Source organism: Anabrus simplex, chromosome 2, assembly GCF_040414725.1.
Source record: "Anabrus simplex isolate iqAnaSimp1 chromosome 2, ASM4041472v1, whole genome shotgun sequence".
Lineage (NCBI taxonomy): Eukaryota > Metazoa > Arthropoda > Insecta > Orthoptera > Tettigoniidae > Anabrus > Anabrus simplex.
This window is the reverse complement of record NC_090266.1, coordinates 1,093,253,548-1,093,277,122: the sequence shown is the minus strand read 5'-3', so window position 1 is coordinate 1,093,277,122 and position 23,575 is coordinate 1,093,253,548.

Below are 23,575 nucleotides of genomic sequence, written 5' to 3'. Positions count from 1 at the left end.
AACTTTGCCACTGGCTATCTACGTACGCTTCACAGATAACACTAGCCAACATGATTTTGCGGTAAAATAGACAATATGTAATTCTTATGGAAACCGCTGCCCTGATTCCGAAAATGATGCTATTTTTCCTATCACGTCTAGTTTTGATGCAATTCGGTGTTTTAGTATCTGCATGAATTCGTAAGATGTAATGTTGAGAGATGTTCTCGCGCAACGTTTTTTAGAATACAATTATGTGATTTGATTTGTTATTGTTTGCATTTTATTATAGGTTTATTGCTGTCTAAATTTTCATTTTTTAGTTGGGGATTTCCTGGTAAATTTATAACAAACTCCCCCAGATACACAATAGACCGCGAGGTATGTAGGATTGAAGATACGACAGTTGAGAGTTTGTCTTTCATCTTAGACCACTTGAATAATTAGACGTGTTAAAAGCCCCAGCCCTTATGCAATGTTTATGATGGCCTGATAAAGCAGTTTTCTTTCAAAGATAACAGTCCGAAACTATTATACTCAAGAAGATGAACTTGTATTTTGTACGGATGTTTCAAATCTTCTACGTCGATTGGGAGAGAAAGAGTAAGATCCTAGTAACTGGCGTGTTTTTATTGACTCTTCCAAAATAAGTTTAAAGGCAGTTTTGCTTCATAATACAAATGTTCTGGCATCCGTCCACTTGCACACTCCACAAAAATGTCTGAAATATACGAGACCATAAAGTTGGTGCTTGAAAGAATTAAATATCATGGGCATGGTTGGCAAATTTGCGGTGATTTGAAGATCATTGGATTGTTGCTGGGACAACAAAAAGGCTCTACAAAATTTCCCTGTTTCCTATGCGAATGGGATAGCAGGGTACGGGATAAATATTGGGATACAGTGAATTGGACATAAAGGAAACAACTACAACCAGAATCCTAAAATGCCTTGAATCTAAGTCTTATTGACCGTAAAAAAATTCTACTTCCACCCTTGCACATCAAATTTGGATTGATGAAACTGTATGTCGAGGCATTAGATAAAAGTAGCCTATGCTTCCAATATTTATCCACTACATTTCCCTCATTATTAGATGCAAAAATCAAAGAAGGCATATTTGATGGACCACAGATTCGTGAACAGATGAAGGATAGCATTTTCACAGACACGATGACCAAAATTGAGAAAGAGGCATGGAACGCATTCAAAGATGTAATGACTAAACTCCTTGGCAACATTAAGGACCCTCAATACAAAGACATTGTAAGGAAAATGTTGGTAAAATTTAAGAAACTCGGTTGTAATATGAGCCTTAAGCTTCATTTCTTAGCTTCGCATTTGGATTATTTCCCTCTAAATTTAGGAGCTGTCAGTGAAGAACAAGGTGAAAGGTTTCACCAGGATCTCAAAAATGCAGAACGGCGCTATCAGGGACGTTGGGATGTCAATATGATGGCCGATTACTGTTGGTCGATTGCACGAGACGACCCTTCTAGAGATCATTCAGGAACTTCAAAAACCCGGAAATTCCCCGGAAAACGGGAAAAGACGGAGGTGTGAATCTAACCTGGACATAATGTAAGTAACAAAACTATGTATGTTTCACCATGTAATTTTTATTCAAGGTACGGTTATATTAATTTAAAAGCAACTGTACAGTCGAAACTAAATAGGCGCTTTATGCTTCAGTTTCACGAATTTCAATATACATTAAAAATATAATACATACTATCTACTTGCTTACAAAGCAACATTTATGTGTATTCAATGCATGAAAAATATGATTACATTTTGCAAGCTGAAATTTACATTAATACATCAAATTTAATCAATACTAAGTATCAACAATTTTACGTAAGAACAAAATAATATTTTGTAAAATTGCCACCAAACCAGACGTGATTCGCCAAAACTATTTTTTTTTCTCGAATTCTGCTTTAAGAAATTCATAAAACCCACCTAGTTTCGTTTTTACCGCACAAAAAAGTTTTATTTTTCAGGCTAGTGTAATCCACTCATTCCTTGTTTGTAAAGTTCGTTGAACATTTTTTTACAATTTCCTTTCCGCCGCAGAGGCACAGTTAGGTTTCATGGCGACGAAAGGATAGGAAGGGGATAGTAGTTGGAAGGAAGCGGCCATGACCTTAATTAAGGTACAGCCCCAGCATTTGCCTGGTGCAAAAATGGGAAACTACAGAAAACAATCTTCAGGGCTGTCGAGAGCGGGGAACGAACCAGCTACCTCCCGAATTCAAGCTGATAGCTATGTAAACAAAATTGCTCAACCACTAGCTAGGTAGGCACCAGTAAGTGGGTGTACCGTTATTAAAATACATGTTACAACGAAAGACTGTGTTTATATGATTAATTTTATGTACTGACCTCTTAAAATTTCAAATAATGTTAAATACACGATAAAAGTAATACTTTTATTTATATGAACATTTATTTATAGCACATAAAGATTATCTTAAAACGAAATCCACATTTTATTATGTTACGATGATGCATAACAATGAAATAGGGCATATAAAAACCTACCAGACTATTAGCGGAATATTTTTCACCCGACTATCTTAAGTAAATATACGATTTGCGTATGTCGCCATTCGTATTTAATTTCGAAAATGGCGTTTCCAGAAAACGCAAACGGAGACAAACTGAAATAACAGAAGCAAGAATTGTACAGGATCCAGAGGATTCTGATTATCATGTAAATGAATCAGTGATGAGGGTAGATTAGACGACGAGATTTACAAGACACCGAATAATGTAGGAGTGACAATGAACAGCAAATATAACATATAATTGCAAAGGGAGATTTCGTTACAAGAACTGGAAATAGAACAAAGTTGTGAGGAATTAATTGACAAATGTATAAAATAGATACAAGTGTATGGTAATGTAAATGATTACCAGATTTCCGCTCCAAAATGTGGTTATCCATTGCATTTCTACGCCTCATACATAGCATAATGTTTTACTTTGTTTGGATGCAGGTACAATAGTGACAAGAGACTATTTTGTAATCGACTCTTAAATTCAGAAAAGCGCTCAGGAATTTAAAAGTGTTTCACGGGCTTTTCGAAGATGTCGGCAACAGCCTTATCTGGGACCATTTACAAATGTGTAACTTTATGTCGTAATAAGTGAGCTCATTCATCAGGAACATGATGTTCAAAGCCTTGAGGGAAATTAGTCGAGTCGAATGTACTTCAACATGATTAGTAAAAAGGTTCAAAGGAATGAGGCATAAGGATGTCTATGACGTTTTGGAGGAATGGGTGACATGCAAGAGTGCAATACGTGGGATGATATACCCAGGAAACGCAATTTAAAATCGAAATATCGTATATCCTGGTAGAATAGCACTGGTCAGGACGTCCGCTTTGTAGACTCTAAGTGAGGGTGGTAGAAAGATTGAAAATTACCGGAATTGTGTCCGACTCGTTGGCTGAACGGTCAGCGTACTGGCCTTCGGTTCAGAGGGTCCCGGGTCCTATTCCCGGCCGGGTCGGGGATTTTAACCTTAATTGGTTAATTCCAATGGCACGGGGGCTGGGTGTATGTGTTGTCTTCATCATCATTTCATCTTCATCCTGACGCGTAGGTCGCCTACAGGTGTCAAATAGAAAGACCTGCACCTGGCGAGCCGAACCCGTTCTGGGATATCCCGGCACTAAAAGCCATACGACATTTCATTCTTTTTCACCGAAATTGTTAAGCAAAGTTGCAGAGAAACCTTCACTGAGTGTAATACAGAATGTTGGGGAAAGGAGAACAAGAATGAGCAGCGGTTTAGATCCTATAGAATTGTTGGATAGAAGGAAGGTATGTCTATAATTTCCCTTGATGATGAATAAACACAATCTTAATGAATAAAATCTGAAGCTCTAGTGGAAAATACACAAAGTGTTTGTAAGCTACCTACACGATGACCAACACGATGTTTATGGTAGGAAACTCAGCATTGGAAGTGATAAATATATGAGAACGTGTGAATAATGCACTATTCTTCCATGAGTGCGAACTTTACCGTACCTGTGGACTTGACCGTGTTTTACGGCCTTATGTCCTTTCTGGTACCAGCCTTATGTGGAGGAACTTACTCATCAGTGCGTATTTCTGTGGTGGTTGGCAGCGTGGTGTGGTGTGTTGTGTGTGTCTGTGTGTGTGAAGAGGAATGCACTGGGATAGAAAACATTTACCCATTGCTAAAGTCGGAAAAATTACCCAGACTCTGTTAACATCCCCGGGCAATTTGGGAATTGAACACGGGAACCTCTCAACCGAAGGACTCTACGTTGATCGTTCGCATGGAGCCGGGCGATGTAATTATCGTACGAGAGAGTTAATTCCTTCAAGTTGTGTATCTTTTCTATAGATCCATAGCCCTTGCCTTCTTCTTCCTCCTCTTCTTCTTCTTCTTCTTCTTCTTCTTATTATTATTACTGTAATCCCTGTATTTCTGGACTTTTCTTAGTTACCTAGGGTTTGGCACTTGGTATGGATTTCAGAGACCTTAACTGACACCAGTCTTAAGTGGAGGTAAATGAAGATGTGTATAAAGGCGAACACAATCACCCAGAGCCCAAATTGGATTTAATCGTACGCGGTTATAATCCACAGCCAAGCCGAGAATCGAACCCAGGCCTCTCAGTACCGAAGGCCACTATGCCGACCATTCAGCCAAGGATCCGGACGAGAACCAAACGCACTCCCTGTCCTATTTTGTTATGTTCTTCTAGACACTTAAGGCAATCACTAGAAATACACTGAAAGTACTGTGAATAGAACTTATTTAATTATGAAGTTTATAATCCTTTAAAGGATTCTATGAATTTGTTATTGCGTACTGAAGTGTAACAGTTAAAGGGAAGATAACGAGGTCGTCGTGGCCGGTATTGTATATTCCCTGGTAGTAGTGAGCTCCAACCCCCAAGCTGCACTATTCGCAGTGTAACAGCGTACCGCTCGTTTGTTACGCATGTTCTTGATTACGCGAGGGAAGCTCAGCCCGGCTTACGTATTAGTTATGTGAACACTCGTCTTCACTCCTGCTCACTCGCTTATCTTTTCGTGTCAGTGAGCTCAGCACTTCTCCCTTTCTTCGTAAAATACGTACTCGACGTGGCGATATGAGCCCTGTGATATTCTTCACTTGCCACTTGTTCGAAATATCTTCCTAACATTTTATTTCTTACCGATAGTTATAAGGAATGAAGCAATGGGATGAACTGTATCCACGAGAAACGAGAATTATAATTGTGCTCACGTACAAAAGCGGGCTGCTACCTTTGATGTGATACTGATCATGAAATTTAAGTAATACTATGTGTTTGGTACTGTTGAGTGGCAAAGTTCCTTCACTAAGTGAATTTGAACACTTTCATGTAGCTTAACCCTGCCACTTCCATACTAGACACCGTTAATTAGTTATTTTACATCATTCAGATGACAAGTCAATTACTTGAAGTACGGGCGATGAAGTACTTAATACAGAAGGGAATTATGTCTGACAAATTAGCGAATGAGGAAAGTTGCAAGGAAAAATATTCTAAATAAGATCAAGAAATATGATGTTGGAACACAGTAGAGGAGCGTATATTTAGAAGGATATGCCGGCTAATACTTACCAATACTCCAATAGATAGCGGAAAGAAGTTGTAACCTTGCACATAAAGAAGGGAAATGTTTTCTAGAAGAACATAATAAAGTGTACACTGATTTGATATGTCAGCAATATTGTGAAATATATTAATTCGATTACGGCAAAAAATGATACCTCCTTTCTCAGTCTGTTAACAATTGGAGAATTTTAAAAATGTATAACTTTGATAATAATAATAATAATAATAATAATAATAATAATAATAATAATAATAATAGTGTTATTGGCTTTATGTCCCACTAACAACTTTTCGATTTACGGAGACGCCGAGGTGCTGGAATTTAGTCCAGCGGGAGTTCTTTTACGTACCACTAAATCTACTGACAAGAGGCTGACGTGTTTGAACACCTTCAAATACCATGGGACTGAGCCAGGTTCGAGCCTGCCAACATGGGGTTTAATCAATCAATCACTACTGATCTGCATTTAGGGCAGCCGCCCAGGTGGAAGATTCCCTATCTGTTGTTTTCCCAGCCTTTTCCTAAATAATTGCAAAGAAATTGGAAATTTATTGAACATCTCCCTTGGTAAGTTATTCCAATCCCTAACTCCCCTTCCTATAAACTAATATTTGCCCGAATTTTTCCTCTTGAATTCCAACTTTCTCTTCATATTTTGATCTTTCCTACTTTTAAAGAAACCACTCAAACTTATTCGTCTACAGATATCCTCCCACGCCATCTCTCCACTGACAGCTCGGAACATACCACTTAGTCGAACAGCTAGTCTCCTTTCTTCCAAGTCTTCCCAGCAAAAAAATGCAACATTTTTGTAACGCTAATCTTTTGTCGGAAATCGCCCAGAACAAATCGAGCTGCTTTTCTTTGTTTTTTTCCAGTTCCTGAATCAAGCAATCCTGATGAGGGTCCCATACACTGGAACCATACTCTGGTTGAGGTCTCACCAGAAACAAATATGCTCCCTCCTTCACATCCTTACTACAACCCCTAAATACCCTCATAGCCAAGTGCAGAGATCTGTACCCTTTATTTACAATCATATTTGTGTGATTACACCAATGAAGATATTTTCTTATATTAATACCTAGGTATTTACAGTGATCCCCAAAGGGAACTTTCATCCCCATCAACACGGTAATTAAAATTGAGAGGACTACTTCTATTTGTGAAACTCACAACCCGACTTTTAATCCAGTTTATGTCCACGTTCGTAGCGTAACGGTTAGTACTATTAGCTGCCGTCCTCGGAGGCCCGGGTTCTATTCCCGGTACTGCCAGAAATTTAAGAATGGCAGGAGGGCTGGTATATGGTTCAAATGGTACATGCAGCTCACCTCCAATGGGGGTGTACCTGAAAAGGGCTGCACCACCTCGGGATGAGGACACGAGTTTACTTAACCAGTTTATCATCATACCATTGCCTACTGTCCATCTCACAACATTATCGAGGTCATTTCGCAGTTGCTCACAATCTTGTAACTCATTTATTACTCTGTACATAATAATATCAAATGCAAAAAGCCTTATCTCTGATTCCAATATTTACACATATCATTGATATATGTAAGAAAACATGAGGGTCCAATAATATTGCCTTGAGGAATTCCCCTTCTAATTATTACAGGGACAGGTAAAGCTTCACCTAATCTAATTCTCTGAGTTTTATTTTCTAGAAACAGAGCCACCCATTCAGTCACTCTTTTGTCAAGTCCAATTGCACTCATGTTTGCCAGTAGTCTCCCATGGTGTACCCTATCAAATGCCTTAGACAGGTCAATCGCGATACAGTCCAATTGACCTCCTGAATCCAAGATATCTGCTATATCTTGCTGGAATCCTACAAGTTGGGCTTCAGTGGAATAACCTTTCCTAAACCCAAACTGCCTTCTATCAAACCAGTTATTAATTTCGCAAACATGTCTTATATAATCAGAAAGAATGCTCTCCAAAAGCTTACATGCAATGCATCTCAAACTGACTGGCCTGTAATTTTCAGCTTTATGTCTATCACCCTTTCCTTGATATACAGGGGCTACTATAGCAACTCTCCATTCATTTGGTAAAGTTCCTTCATGCAAACAATAATCAAACAAGTACTTCAGATATGGTACTATATCCCAACCCATTGTCTTTAGTATATCCCCCGAAAACTTATCAATTCCAGCTGCTTTTCTATTTTTCAACTCTTCTATCTTACTGTAAATGTCATGGCTGTCATAGGTAAATTTTAATACTTCTTTTGTATTATTCACCTTCTCTATCTGGACATTATCCTTGTAACCAACAATCTTTACATACTGCTGACTGAATACTTCTGACTTTTGAAGATCCTCGCATACACATTCCCCTTGTTCACTAATGATTCCTGGAATGTCCTTCTTGGAACCTGTTTCTGCCTTAAAATACCTATACATACTCTTCCATTTTTCACTAAAATTTGTATGGCCGCCAATCATGCTTGCCGTCATGTTATCCTTAGCTGTCTTCTTTGTTAGAATCAATTTCCTAGTACGTTCCTTCAATTTCTCCTTTCTTCCACAGCCATTTCTAACTCTATTTCCTTCCAACCTGCACCTCCTTCTTAGTCCCTTTCCTTCTCTGTTATAGTGGATCTTTACCATTCCTTACCACCTTTAAAGGTACAAACCTATTTTCACATTCCTCAACAATTGCTTTAAACCCATCCCAGAGTCTGTTTACATTTTTATTTACCGTCTTCCACCGATCACTGTTAATTATTAAAAACTTCCTCATGCCTGTTTTATCAGCCATATGGTACTGCCTAATAGTTCTAATTTTAATATCTTCCTTTCTTTCAAATTTATTTTCAATTACCACAGAAACAGCTTCATGATTACTAATACCATCTATTACTTCGGTTTCTCTATAGAGCTCATCTGGTTTTACCAGCACCACATCCAGAACATTCTTCCCTCTAGTTGGTTCCATCACTTTCGGAATCAGGTGCCCTTCCCATATTAACTTATTTGCCATTTGTTGGTCATGCTTCCTGTTGTTCACATTACCTTCCCAATTGACATTTGGTAAATTGAGATCACCCGCTACAATCACGCTCCTTTCCTTATCGTTTCCCACATAGCTGATTATCTTATCAAATAATTCTGAATCAGCATATGCGCTACCCTTTCCTAGTCTGTACACTCCAAAGACATCAAGTTGAATATTATCCTTAGGGATGAAGGCCAGCGCCTCAACCGTCTAAGCAACTCATCCCGGCTCTACATCTTTCGAAAAACAACTTGTGGATATACATTGAATTCGGTGGGGAGTTATCAATATTGATGGAAGAAAGAAAAAGGAGAACTGGCCGAGTCAGCGAAGAGGATGCGTCCGGATGTGTTACTAGTTAATGAATTTCGGGTAAGGGGAGATAAAGGGGAAGAGATGAGATATTGTAAAATGTGCTTAACAGGTGTTAAAGAGGGAAGAGTGGGGTGTGGTGTAGGACTGTTAATCAGGTATACGATTGTAAACAACAGTTTCTGTTAGGCATGAAAATGAGCGAATCATGTGCGTAAACGTGGCAGTTGTCTCAGTCTCCTCACCACGTGAGGGAGCATATGAGGATAAAGTTGTCAAGTTTTATGAAGGACTGAGTGACATCGTAGTCAGAGTCAACAGCAAGGATAGGAGAATGATCATGGACGATTTCAATGTGAGAGTTGGAAACAGAACTGAAGAACATGATACGATAATGGGTGAACGTGGGGAAGATATGGAACCTAATACAAATGGGAAGCGTTTACTGGACTTCTGTGATCGTATGGATTAGCAATAACTAATATATTTTATTAACAGCCACACACTGGGGGGGGGGTGGACGCACCAGATCCATATAGTTAACATCATAACCTAATTTCAATTAAGGAAATCTGTTAGGAATGTGCGGGTATTCCTGGGATTTTTCGATGATAGATATCACTCTCTGATCTGTAGTGAACTAAGTATATCCAGTCCTACGATAGAGAAAGTGAACTCTATCTTCAGATGAATAAAGCTGGAAACTCCCCGGGACGAGGAAAATAGAAAGAAGTGGATGGATATGATCAGAAAAATCTTCTAAACAATAGACAGTACGCAGGTTTAGGAAGAGAATGGGTGTCATACAGGGATGTTTTATTACAAACAGCAAGAGAAAATATAGGAACCACATTGTGTAAATATGAGTAAAAGCGAACATCTTAGCAGAGTGATGAATGACGAATTGAAGGCGTATCAGAAATGGCTAAAATCAAGGACTGATGCAGTCAGGGAATTGTGAGTAGATGAAAGAAACAATGCAAAAGGTAATTGTTGAATCCAAGAAGAAGGCACGGGATGATTCGGTAATAATACAAAAAGGCTTGGTCAAGCACCAGGGAAATCTTTCTCAACAGTAATAAAGAATATTAGAAAGGGAGGCGAAAACGGAAAGGAATGGTGTTTTGTTTAAATCAGGTAAACTCATAGTTTATCCTAGAAAATCTTTGGACAAATAGAAGGAATATTTCTAAAATATTCTCAACGTAAAAGGAAATATTTCTGTTGAATAACTGAACTCAAGGTGAGGAGAAAAATAATACTTTTAAAATTATGCTTGAGGAAATGGAAAGGATGATAAATATACTCCGCTGCCAGAAAACAATAGGAATTGATGAAATTAGACTTGAAATGGTGAAATATTCTGGGGAAGGCCGGGATTTATTAGCTTCACAGAGTAATAAGGTAAGTGTTAACGAGGTACCTTCTGATTGGATGCAAGCATTAGTTGCATTTATGTACAGGTAAGGGAGGAGGAAGGATTGTATCAACTATCGAGGTATTTCATTGATCAGTATACAGGCAAAGTGTTCACTGGCGTCTTGCATGGGAGGATGCGACCAGTGGTTGACAGAAAGTTGGATGAAAACCAGTGTGGTTCCAGATCACAGAGGGGAATTCAGGATCAGATTTTCAGTATTCCTCAGGTATCTGAAAAATGGTATGAGAAAATTAGAGAGTCATGCTTCCTAGATCCAGAGACAGCATATGAATGAATACGGATCGAAAAAATGTTGGCCTTAGTGGGAGACAATGGGATTAATGGTATATTATGAAAAGCAATCCAATGCATTTATGTTGACAGTTACGCTGCTGTTATAATTGATGGTGGAATAAGCTCATGGTTCTAGGTAATTACTGGGGCTAGATAAGTCTATAATGTTCCACCTTTGTTGAACATGGTCTACATGGATCATCTACTAAAGTTTGGATGTGGGAAGGAGAGATTAAATTGAGTGGAAATGTAGTAAACAGATTGGCCTATGCCTACGAATTGATCTGAATGGCAGACTCAGCTGAAATTCTGCAATCTAATATCTTGGAACTTGAGAATAGGAATAGTGAGAATTATATGAAAATTAGCCTTTTCAAGACTAAAGTAATGTTGGTAGGGGTAGGCCTAAATGAATTGAATGTCGGGTTGGGAATACAAAAGTGGAACAGGTATATAATTTATACGAAGTACTTGCGTTATGTATTCTCCCAAGGCGGTAGTATAGTAATTGGGATTGAATCGAAGTGCAGTAAAGCTAATACACTGAGCTCGCTGCTGCGATCAATAGCATTCTGTACGGAAGAAGTCAGCTCAGTGACGAAGTTATATTTACACCAGTTTGTTTTTAGATTAACTTTGCTGTGCGGGAGGGAAAGCTAGGTGGAATCAGGATGTCTTATTCATAAGCTAGAAGAAAGTGAGGTGAAAGAAGCACGAATGATTGTTGGTACAACAGATGGTAACAATGGCTGGAAGGGTACTCGGAATAACGAGATAATGGCTAAGATAGGAATGAACACGATGGATGAAGTGGTACGCATAAATCGGATTCGGTGGAGCGATCATGTGTAGCGAAAGAAGGAGGATAGGCTACCTAAGAGCATAATGAACTTGATAATGTAGGTTAAGAGAAGAACAGGGAGACTAACTCGACGATGTTTAGTGTTTCTAATGATTTCAAGAGAAGAGGTATGCCGGGATCATTAGGTCAAACGGTAGAACACTGGCCTTCTGATCCCAACTTGTCAGTTTCGATCCTGCCTCAGTTCTGTGGTATTGGAAGGTACTCAAATATGTCAGCCTAGAATCAGTAGATTTACCGGATGATAAAAGAACTCCTATGGGACAAAATTCCGGCACATCGCCGTCACTGAAAACTGAAAGGGTAGTTGGTGGGACGTAGGTATGAAACTAAACAAGGCCTCAGATCTAATTACAATTAGAGGATTATGGAGGAGTTTAATCTATTCATAGAGGCTTGCAGAGTGAACGCTGCAAGGCGTAACAGTCTTTTATGAAGATGTATGTATGTATGTATGTATGTATGTATGTATGTATGTATGTATGTATGTATGTATGTTTCGAACCGTGTTGAACATCATAGAAATATATTTTCAAATACGCAAACCAAAAGTATAAAAAATACCACTGTCATTAGCTAATCTCACCCCAGTCAATAAGCTCCTCCATATCGTGCACAGCATCAGCATACCGTTGAACGTACCTGAAAGGAAACAAATACATTTTAGAACAATTGAATCAGGAAATTTAAAGACTGAAATACATATATCGAAAAAAAGTTTTGCGTCACCAACGCATTTAACCGTAATTATGCAATTCTGTAATTCCAACAATACACAGTTCTTATTCTTCATTTTAGCATTCGTATACTCGTCAAATATTGTTCAATTACAGTAAATTGCCTTGTAGTTCCTTGCATAGAAAATGAAGATTAATAACTTTATAAACACACTGACCGCCTTTTTTCTGTTCCGTTAAAGGATATGGTTAGGGTTCATTTCTGTATAGCAAACACTTTCAAATTTAACCACTTCTTTTAAAGTGACTTCCTGGATACACGGGGCAAATCTACCTTTTACTCTTTCTCTGCAACCATTCCCCGATTAGGCAGTCCAAAAGACGTTTTTTTTTTAAATGTTCCTGCAGTTATATTTGAGGTCAAGGGCAGTTGTTCTCAAATATTTTGAAACTACATCCCTCTCATCATATACATTTAATTCCAGTCTAATACCGTCGGGATGAGGAGAGAACAGGAGTTGACGAAAGGAGATCAGGTTGGAAAAATGAACGTGAAGAACCTGGCCCAAGTACTTAGATGCAACGCAGACTGAACTAGCAGCCCATGGTCGCCACTATGCGATTTCAAGTTAAGGGCCTCCGGGAGTCGCTTCATACGAATAGCAGGGGATGTCATTGATGTATTCTACTCCACTGGGTAGTTTGACAGAGTAAGTTTGTTTCCTGTGAGATTCTGGAACTGACGAAAATCTTCACTTCGCTACCAGTACCCCTGAGATTGACGGACAAATGTGTTTAATTTAAACATATGAATGAAGAAACATTAATTCTGCTTATTCTCACAAAGTATATGAAAAATACATTTTACAATTGGCTTTACGTCGCACCGACACAGGAAGGTTTTACGGCAACGACGGAGTAGGGAAGGGCTACGAGTGAGCAGGATGCCGTGGCCTTAATTAAGGTTCAGCCCTAGCATTTGCCTGGTATATAGTGGGAAACCACGAGAAACCATCTTCATGGCTGCCGACATTGGGGTTCGAACCCACTATCTTCCAGATGCAAGCTCACAGCTGCACGCCCCTAACTGCACGGCCAACTCGCCCGCTGTGGAAAATACAATTGATTACAATGGTATTATTCAAATATCAAGTTAAGAAAACAAAAAATACCCCATGGCGCAACAGCAGCGGAGGGCCATGGCGTACCAGCATTCAAGCTTGCAGATTATGAGGTGTCGTGTGGTCAGCACGACGAATCCCCTCGGCCATAATCCTGGCTTTCTGAACTGAGCCGCCATCTCACCGTCAGATAGCTCCTCAATTATAATTAAGTAGGCAGAGTGGACTTCGAACCAGAAATTAGATCCAGGTAAAAATCCCTGTCCACTCTACCCCATCACCGCAGGGCTGGCATCAAGACAGCAGGGTATCACATATAACTTAATTGCTGTGTTTGCTGCAGGAATACAACACTCCATCCATTGTGATTATAGCGGCTGGCTCTCTGGTATAGCACATACGACAAGTTCGTCAGTTTGAGTCACGCGCCTGGCAGTGACAACGTAAATTTATTTTCTCTGAAATAAATATTTCCTCCTCCAATCCGATTGCACCATCATTATTCACATAACACGAAGAGCATTCCGGATTGTTTGACGCTATATTTTATGATACACCTTGTATACAGAAGAGAGAAACTAAGAATACTCAATTTATTAAACGCGGCATTAATTCATTCCCAAGGTGCAGGCGTTTCTAATATTCTCACATGGATTGTAATGAGACTGAAATTCTAGGGGAAATACACTCCCCTCATTAATGGACTAAAATTATATGGCTGAGAAATGGATTAAGTACTCCAATGTATATTAACAAATCAAACAAGGAACTCGAATGTAAACCCCGCTATACCTCGACAAAAGATAACAACATAATATAAATCCGTAGTAACACCACTACACACATTTACAAAACCACAATTAGGATGATGACCAAAGGTGTTCATATCCCATACATTAAATCAGAAAAACCCGCGCAGATTAAGTCAACCTCAAACTCAATTGCTATTTCAATTATTAAATAATAATCGTATAAATTGATTACTTAATAATAATAATAATAATAATAATAATAATAATAATAATAATAATAATAATAATAATAATAATAATACTTTATTTAGGTAAATGTACCCTGAAATTGAAACGAAGTTGAAACCAAAAGTGTCAGACATTTTAAAATTTTCAATCCACGAACTAATTTTAAATTTCCTGATAACATCGGGTCGGGTACGTTATCATTTGTTCAGAAACTCATTATGCAAACCTGATTTCGGCGATAGCTAAATTATACTGAAATATTAAAAATGTTCATGACTTCCTTCTATGAAAACTAATCTATTTCGAAAAGCACCTGGGACAGAAGACTGTATGTTTGACGTATTTGTAGACAAACACTCACTTTGTACGTTAGCAGCAATGTCATAATAAGCACATCTCCCAACAGTGGCTTGTATGATTTGTCATTGAATATTTCGTTTATTTCGTCAAGTGAATACTCATACAATGACTTCATCTGAACAGAGTTACTAATATTTGACGTTTTCTGTTATATACCTACATCTTACAAAAACTAAACAGATATTCTTCTTGTTTTATTCTATTCATTTTGGCAGCTGATTCAAGCCACAGGAGTAAACAGTCATTGCAAATCTTATTCCTTAACCAACATAGTCATACTTAAGTAGTGGTGTACTTTTTCTCATAGAAAATGCTGTAAGTTGAAAAGAAATAATTTATCTTCAATTCGTAACGGTAATTTCATTTTTATTTTAGTGAACTTATAATACTTGCCAAACATGTATATGAATATTTCATAATTTTACCTATAGAGGTTTTAGGGATAAACGTACGTAAATTTGGCAGTTTTGGCATAGGTGAGGTAGAGCATCTTATATTTCCGAAACTCCAAGTGACTGTAGGGAATTACAATGTACTGGAATTTTGTCCTTAAACGGGTTGTTGATAGTGTCAGTTAATGTAGGAACCTGAATCTGTCGCATTTCAGTACCATTAGTTGCTAATGGATAATACCAGGTTTCTACTCCTTACCTAGATAAAAAATAATATTTCTTCTGATATAACATGGGACCATTTCAGATTTCAAATGCTATCCAACACAGTATGATAACTGGCTGAATAAAAGTGAGTTCTCTTTGAAATAAATATAATTTATTCATAACTAATAATGAATCATGTTTCATATGATCTTAGCGTTGGTCGTTATGCAAAACATGATATCCTTCATCGGAATTACACGCGGAACACCATATCGTTTGATGCAAGGTGAAGTGCTGAAGCTTGGCATTAACAGATTATCAAGTAAACGTTAAACTCTCACCAGTATCTGTGTTGAAAAATGGCCGGTGTCGACTTGCATGCTTGTGTCGACTTGGTGGCGTGGAGAAGGATGCTTGTGGGGCTTGAATATTCATGAACACTAAAACACAATAGCGCTCGTGTTTCAATTCCGCGCTGACATACGCTCTGCATACTAGAAGCCAAGAACACTGACAGATGCTTATGTATCCCGTTATACTATTAATACTTGAAAACATGTTTTTTTTTATTTGGTCTAGATAACTTCACTTTTCACTAGAGATTTAAAGTGTTTGACATTTTTCAGTCAAGTATGCTTTAATGCATATCGAATATTTTTACGTCAAAGCTTCATTAACACAATTCTATTCCTTCACTCCAAAGTTTACATTAAATTATGAGATGCTTCAAATTGCTAGAAGAGATATGATCATTAGATCTTCACTCATGTAGTATTGGTACTGTGAAAAGTGACAGACGTATTATCACTTCCACAGTTATTCCTAGCATATTACTGATGCATAGCTATGTTTACATCTTGGAAGAACTTTTATAATGGGATACGCTTCATCATAAATCCACCAATAACACTAACAATGAAACGGTTTGGCACTATATATCTCAGGCAAGTTGGCTGATATTGGGTGGGGGTGACAGATTTCACGGCCATTAATGCCATTTCCAAGATCAGGTCGGTTGATATACAGATTGATTTAAAAAGGCTAAATTTGACTCGCTGAATGTTACCAATCCAGTCATAAAGTTTTGGTAGTGTCAGGTATCTAACTCGAGGTCTTCTGGACAGCATTTTATACTGCACTAGCAGCCAAGACTTTTAATAATACCGATTCTCGCCTTGTACAGCAGCTGTGCAAGAATCGAATCTTGGTTGATAATATTAAGGGAACTTCATTAGGGTTAAGCTAGTCTCAGAAAATTTACTGAAGATAAGGAACACTTTTCAAAGCAATATTCTGAATCCCTGATGACAATTTTAAAACCACTGACCGTTAATATAATATTGTTAGAGTATATTATTTTTAGGAATAGTATTATTAATATTATAATAAGAAATGCGTGAAGCCTAGAAGTCATGTAATGGTCAATATAACTATGACGGTAAAAGTGTATGACGTAATTTTTAGGTATTTGAGGCTAATATGGCGTAGTTTCCTTTATTGCAAGACTAGCAAGATACACGTGCATTGCTACGGTATTATACTGAAATTTATGATTGAATGCTTATTGTTTTTTTATATAATCCGCCGAAGTTCGCGATCTGACTGGTTTTCTGATAGAATCCGCCAAAATTCGCGATCTGACTCGTTTTCTAATAGATTACGGCAAGTTTCCTCCCATTCTTCAATCTTTCTTTCCAGCAATCGATTTCGTACATCCCGAGCTAGGTCCAGGTATTCCACCCGGTCAGTTGGGTCCCTAAATCTTTGCCATCTTTTCCTATAAGCATTTTTAATATGGATCAAATCCTTCAGGAGATCCGGCGTGGTGTCGTCTTGGGTGCCTTGGCGGTACTGAACCCGCGGCCGGGCTGCATTCCTAGTCATTACCCGTTCAGGACCCGTTTCCAGCGCTCTCCGCACATTTGACGACGGTCGAGAACATTATTATTATTATTATTATTATTATTATTATTATTATTATTATTATTATTATTATTGTAGATGTTCCGGACCCCATAGCAAGATGCAAGACCAATACTTGGCGGTAAATTACATCTGCTGCCAGTGTCATTGTTGACAATGTGACATGCACCATTGTCGCGCGTAGGCAAGTGTGCGGGATTTCTGGCGATACGAATGACATACTTCCGTGCATTAAGACCTTATTATAGAGGTGAATAATTGGACGGTAAATCTCATTCCTATCGTTTATTTCAAAGGTGGTTACATTTTTATTCATATGCCAGGAGAATCTACCGTAATTTAAGAAAGTTGTCCGAAGATAAAGATGGCTATAGAAAAACCTGTCCCGCCTCCATTTTGTCCAGCACGAATGTCACATGGAGTGACCGGGATTTGAACCACGGAACCCAGCTGTGAGAGGCCGGCGCGCTGCCGCCTGATCAACGGACGCTCCTTCTAAGTACATTATGAACAGTAAAATCAATTAGTCTCACTTCCTTTTACCCACCGCCGTTAAGTTTATTTACCCCTCCCCTCCAAAAAAAAAGGAGGCGTGTTTCTCTAAGTTTAAAGGAGATTCCAAACACCAATATTCACGTCTATTACCTTCAGTTTTCAGTTATAAGTATCCCCATAAAAATAATTCACTTCTTTTTTAATTCCTTTCACAATCCTCCCCCCCCCCCCTAAGTGAATTTTTCGGCAAAAAATACTTGTTTCTTTAATAGTAAAGGATTTTCTAAATACCAATTATAATGACTCTAACTTCTTCAGTTTTTGATTTATGTGTCCTCCTGAAAGGAATTCAATTCCTTTACACTCCCGCCCCCGAAGATGATTTCTCCCCTCCCCCAAACGCGTTTTTCTTGGTTTTTAAAGGAGATCCATTACCGTTTTCATGTCCGTAAAACCTTCAGATTTTTTAGATATAAGTATTCTCATACAATTAAATCAATTAATTTTTCAATTCTTCCACCTCCCCCGCCCCCATCATTGGATTTTCCGAGAATACGTGTTTCTTTTTCTTTTAAAGCAGATTACAAATAGCAAATTGCACGTCTGTAACATCTTCATTTTTGAGATATCAGTAGCCTAATTAAAATAATTCACAACCATTTTCAGTCACTTTTACCTCCCCCCTCCACCCAAGAGGTATTTCCGAAAACTAAAAATACACGTTCCTTGATTTTTAATAGAGATAAAAAATACAATTTTTCACTTCTGTGACACGTTAATTTTTTAGATATACTGTAAATATTATTTATTTTAAAATGTCACCGCCTTTTTAATTTCCCCGTAAGGGAGTTTCCAAAAACAAATCACCTATGTTTCTTTACATTTCCAGGAGATTCCAAATACCACTTTTTACGTCTGTAACATTTTAAGTTTCTCAGGTATTCTGTAGATATGGTCTTTCAAAAAATTCACCCCAATTAGTCACTCCTGTTTAACCGCCATTAATTGGATTTTCCAAAAACCAAAAATACGCGTTTCTTTATTTTTAAAGGAGATCCCATATACAAATTTTCAGTTCTGTAATATCTTCAGTTTCTGAGATATATGTATCATCATTAAAGGCATTCAACCCCTTTTTCACCCCTTCTATTGGGATTTTCCGAAAACAAAAATACATGTTTCTTTATTTTTAAAGGAGATTCTAAATACAAATTTTTACATCTGTAAACTTTTCAAGTTTTAATATGTAGATACACTCATTTTAAAAATTCACCCACCTTTTCACCCCCCCATTATTTCGATTTTCCGAAAACGAAACATACCTGTTTCTTTATTTTAAATTTAGATCCCAAATACCAATTTTCAGGTCTGTAATATCTTCAGGTTCTGAAATATAAGTAGCCGCATTTAAGGCAATCAACCCATTTTCACCCTTTTCCACCCTTCCTATTGGGATTTTCCAAAAACAGCAAATACGCGTTTCTTTATTTTTAAAGGATATTCTAAATACCAATTTTTACATCTATAAACTTTAAAAGTTTTGAGATATAGATACACTCATTTTAAAAATTCACCCCCTTTTCACCCACCCATTAATTGGATTTTCCAAAAACCAAAAATACGTGTTTCTTTATTTTTAAAGTAGATCCCTAACACCAATTTTCAGGTCTGTAATATCTTCATTTTCTGAGATATAAGTATCCTCATTAAAGGCATTCAACCCCTTTTTCACCAGTTTTCACCCCTCCTATTGGGATTTTCCGAAAACAAAAAATACGTGTTTCTTTATTTTTAATGAAGATTCTAAATACCAATTTTTACATCTGTAAACTTTCAAAAATTTGAGATATAGATACACTCATTTTAAAAATTCACCCCGCTTTTCAACCCTCCCATTAATTGGATTTTACAAAAACAAAAAAGTACGTGTTTCTTTATTTTTAAAAGAGATCAAAAGTACAAATGTTCAGGTCTGTAATATGTTCAGTTTCTGAGATATAAGTACCGGTACCCTGATTAAACGCATTCAACCCCTTTTTCACACTTTTTCACCCCTCCTATTGGGATTTTCTGAAAACAAAAAATGCGTGTTTCCTTATTTTTAAAGAAGATTCTAAATACCAATGTTTACATCTGTAAACTTTTTAAGTTTTGAGATATAGATACACTCGTCTTAAAATATCACCCCCCTTTTCAACCCCTTAGCGACGGAATATCCAAAAATCTTCTCTTAGCGAGCACCTGCATCTTAATATGAATGTATCCCCAAAATTTCAGTTCTTTATGTCCAGTAGTTTTGGCTCGGTGATGAGTCAGTCAGTCAGTCAGTCAGTCAGTCAGTCCGTCAGTCCGTCAGTCCGTCAGTCAGTCAGTCAGTCAGTCAGTCAGTCAGTCAGTCAGTCAGTCAGTCAGTCAGTCAGTCAGTCAGTCAGTCAGTCAGTCAGTCAGTCAGTCAGTCAGTCAGTCAGTCAGTCAGTCAGTCAGTCAGTCAGTCAGTCAGTCAGTCAGTCAGTCAGTCAGTCAGTCAGTCAGTCAGTCAGTCAGTCAGTCAGTCAGTCAGTCAGTCAGTCAGTCAGTCAGTCAGTCAGTCAGTCAGTCAGTCAGTCAGTCAGTCAGTCAGTCAGTCAGTCAGTCAGTCAGTCAGTCAGTCAGTCAGTCAGTCAGTCAGTCAGTCAGTCAGTCAGTCAGTCAGTCAGTCAGTCAGTCAGTCAGTCAGTCAGTCAGTCAGTCAGTCAGTCAGTCAGTCAGTCAGTCAGTCAGTCAGTCAGTCAGTCAGTCAGTCAGTCAGTCAGTCAGTCAGTCAGTCAGTCAGTCAGTCAGTCAGTCAGTCAGTCAGTCAGTCAGTCAGTCAGTCAGTCAGTCAGTCAGTCAGTCAGTCAGTCAGTCAGTCAGTCAGTCAGTCAGTCAGTCAGTCAGTCAGTCAGTCAGTCAGTCAGTCAGTCAGTCAGTCAGTCAGTCAGTCAGTCAGTCAGTCAGTCAGTCAGTCAGTCAGTCAGTCTAGCTCGAGCAGTCGAGGAGAGAGGTTGCGTAGCGAAGTGCGTGCTGTAAACATGGTTGGCATTGAACAGTACCGGGCCGCTATTGGGAAATGGCAGGCAAGGCAGAAGAAGGAGGTCAGGAATGGATTGGTGACGGACGGATTGAAAATGAGTGAAGCGGTGCTGGTGGTGACAGTGATAGCAGTGTTACTGGTTATTGGGGGGGTGGAAGTGAACCCAGGCCCAAATACCAGTGGAAAATTTAGCGCAGAGGATTTGGCCGCACTCAGGGTGGTTGTAAGTGAAGTGATGCAGGAAAAGTGTCAATGGGATAAGGTGCAGGAAATAAAGGACATGATGGAGGAGCAGAGAAGGGAGATAGGGAACATGAAGAAATGGCTTGAAACGAAGACAGAGGAATCGAGCAGGAGAGTGGTCAATAACGAGAAAGAAATCGAGTTATTGAGAGGGGAAGTGAAGCATCTGAAAGACGAGGTGATGAAGATGAAGAAAGAAGCGGAGGGGTACAGGCAGGAGAGATTGAAAAAAGCCATATTTTTATATGGAATTGAGGAAGGGGCGAGAGAGAGCAAGATTGAGCTGATATTTAAGGTGGTGGAAGCTATACGTGATGTTATGAAGGTAAACTTTAGTGAGGTAGACATTGATGATGTAGAAAGAGTTGGTAGAATCAAAGGTCGGAGGCCAATTAGGGTTACATTGTTCTCAACCCTAATGGCAGATTCTGTGTTAAGAAACAGCAAGAATTTACAAGGGCGGAAAATAGGGGTGAAAGGAGACATGGGAAGAGAAGGAAGTGAAAACGCGAAGATCTTGAATAGGCACCTTTGGAGAGCGAGGAACCAGGGGCTAAAGGCCCGAATAAGAGGTCTGAGGTTGGAGGTGACGAACGGGCGATGGGTCAGAGTTCATTCAGTTTCTAAGCTAAAGGAAATGGACGAAAACGAGAGGGTTGAGAGTGGTGAGAGGTCAAGGCAAGATGGGAAGAAGAAAGAAGAAAAGAAGAGGAGGAGGGACGTGGCAGGAGAGCAAGGCATCTCGGAAGAGAATGGGCAGTGCAGCCGGGAGACAGAAGACCAAGATAGTGAAGTGGACGGTGAGAGTGGACCGCAAGAAACTGGGAGAGGAGAGTGTAGTGGTGCAGTGAGTAAGAAAGGACAAAGGGAGATGGATTCAGAAGTCCAAAATAGTGAGGGGGAGAGTGGGGGTGAGCAGCAAGAAGAGGTGAGTGCAGGGTGCAGTGGTGTAGCGAAAAAGAAAGGTCAAGAGGAGACAGATCGACAAGAAGGTAAAAAACTTATGAGTAAAGTCAGGAGTAAGAGCTTAAAAGACATATGGGGAAAAGTACGTAAAGGGATGGAGGATACAGAGGGAGAGAGGTCGATAAATACTAGAAGTAAGAATAGAGTGGGAGACCTAGAAGGGAGGGAGGGAAAGTTATAACAATTTTGGAAGATAGGATGTGTGAATATTGAAGGAGTAAGGAGCAAATTAGGAAACAAGAAAGTTAGGGAAGTAATTGAAAGTTTCGATGTTGTGGCACTCTTAGAGACGTGGTTGGAAACAGGGAGGGAGATTACATGGAAGGGGTTTGAGATAAAATATAAATATAGAAGAAAAGAGAGGAATAAGGGACGAGCACCAGGAGGGATGATAGTTCTAATTAGGGAAGAAATTAGTGAAAGAGTAGAGGATATAGAGACCGATATGATGGAAACCATATGGCTGAGATTGAATTTGGGAGAGAGAGAGGGACGGAGGAAGAAAATAAATCTAGCTTTTGTTTACTGTCATCCTAGTAATTCAGAATATGCAAATAAATATTTTTTTGAAGAGTTATTGGTGGATATTGGTAGGATAAGGGGAATGTATCCAGGGGAGGAGGATATGTTGTTATTTGGGGATTGGAACGCGAGAATAGGAGAACAGAGCCCAATTTATAGTAGGGAGGATGGAATGTGTTTGTTAGAAAGCAGAAGGAGTGAGGACAAAATTACAAATAGTTATGGAGAGAAGCTCCTAGAGATGTGTGCTGTGGGAAACTTGTATATTCTGAATGGGTGGATAGAGGGTGACAGGACGGGGAAATTGACATATGTTACGGAGAAAGGGGGTAGTGTGATAGATATGGTTCTGAGCTCGGAAGGGATGATTGAGGAAGTTGTAAGTATGGAAATAGGAGATTGGATTGAGTCACACCATTTCCCGGTGAGGGTTATGCTGAAAAGAGAGGTAGAGAAGCGTACAATGAAGGAAAATGAGACAAAGGATAAACGAGGGAGGGGTTATAATAAGTACAAATGGACAGAGAAGGTAGGCCGGGATTGGAATAGGGTAGTAAAGGAGGAGTTACATCTTCTGAAATATGGGTGGGAAGGGGCGTTAGAAGAAAATGATACTGATAAAGCCTTGGAATTGTTGCTACATCCAATAAAGATGATAGCGCAGAAGGTGAAAGCTAGAAAAGGAAATAAGAAAGAGGGAGAAGGATGGTTTAATAGGGAGTGTGAAGGATTGCGGAGGAGGGTGATGGACGCTTTAGGAGAATATAGAAGGAAAGGTGGAAGCCAAGAAAGGGAGTTTTTCTGTAGATTGAGGAAGGAGTATAAAAAGAAAATTTCTGAGACAAAAAAGACGTGGTTAGAGGAACAAATGGAAGCCATAAATAATGACTGCAAGACTAACAATTTTGAGAGAGTCTGGGATAAGATTAATAGAATTATTAAGGGTGGAAGGAATATGGAGAGAACGAGTATTGAGGAAGTGCAATGGGTCAGGCACTTCGAGGAATTACTAGGAAAAAAGGGGGGTGATAGATGGAGAGGTTCGGGAGAAGAAGTAATTTGGAGTAATAGGGGAGTGGCAATTTATGACTTGGATAAAGAAATCACAAGAGAGGAAATCCGGGGAG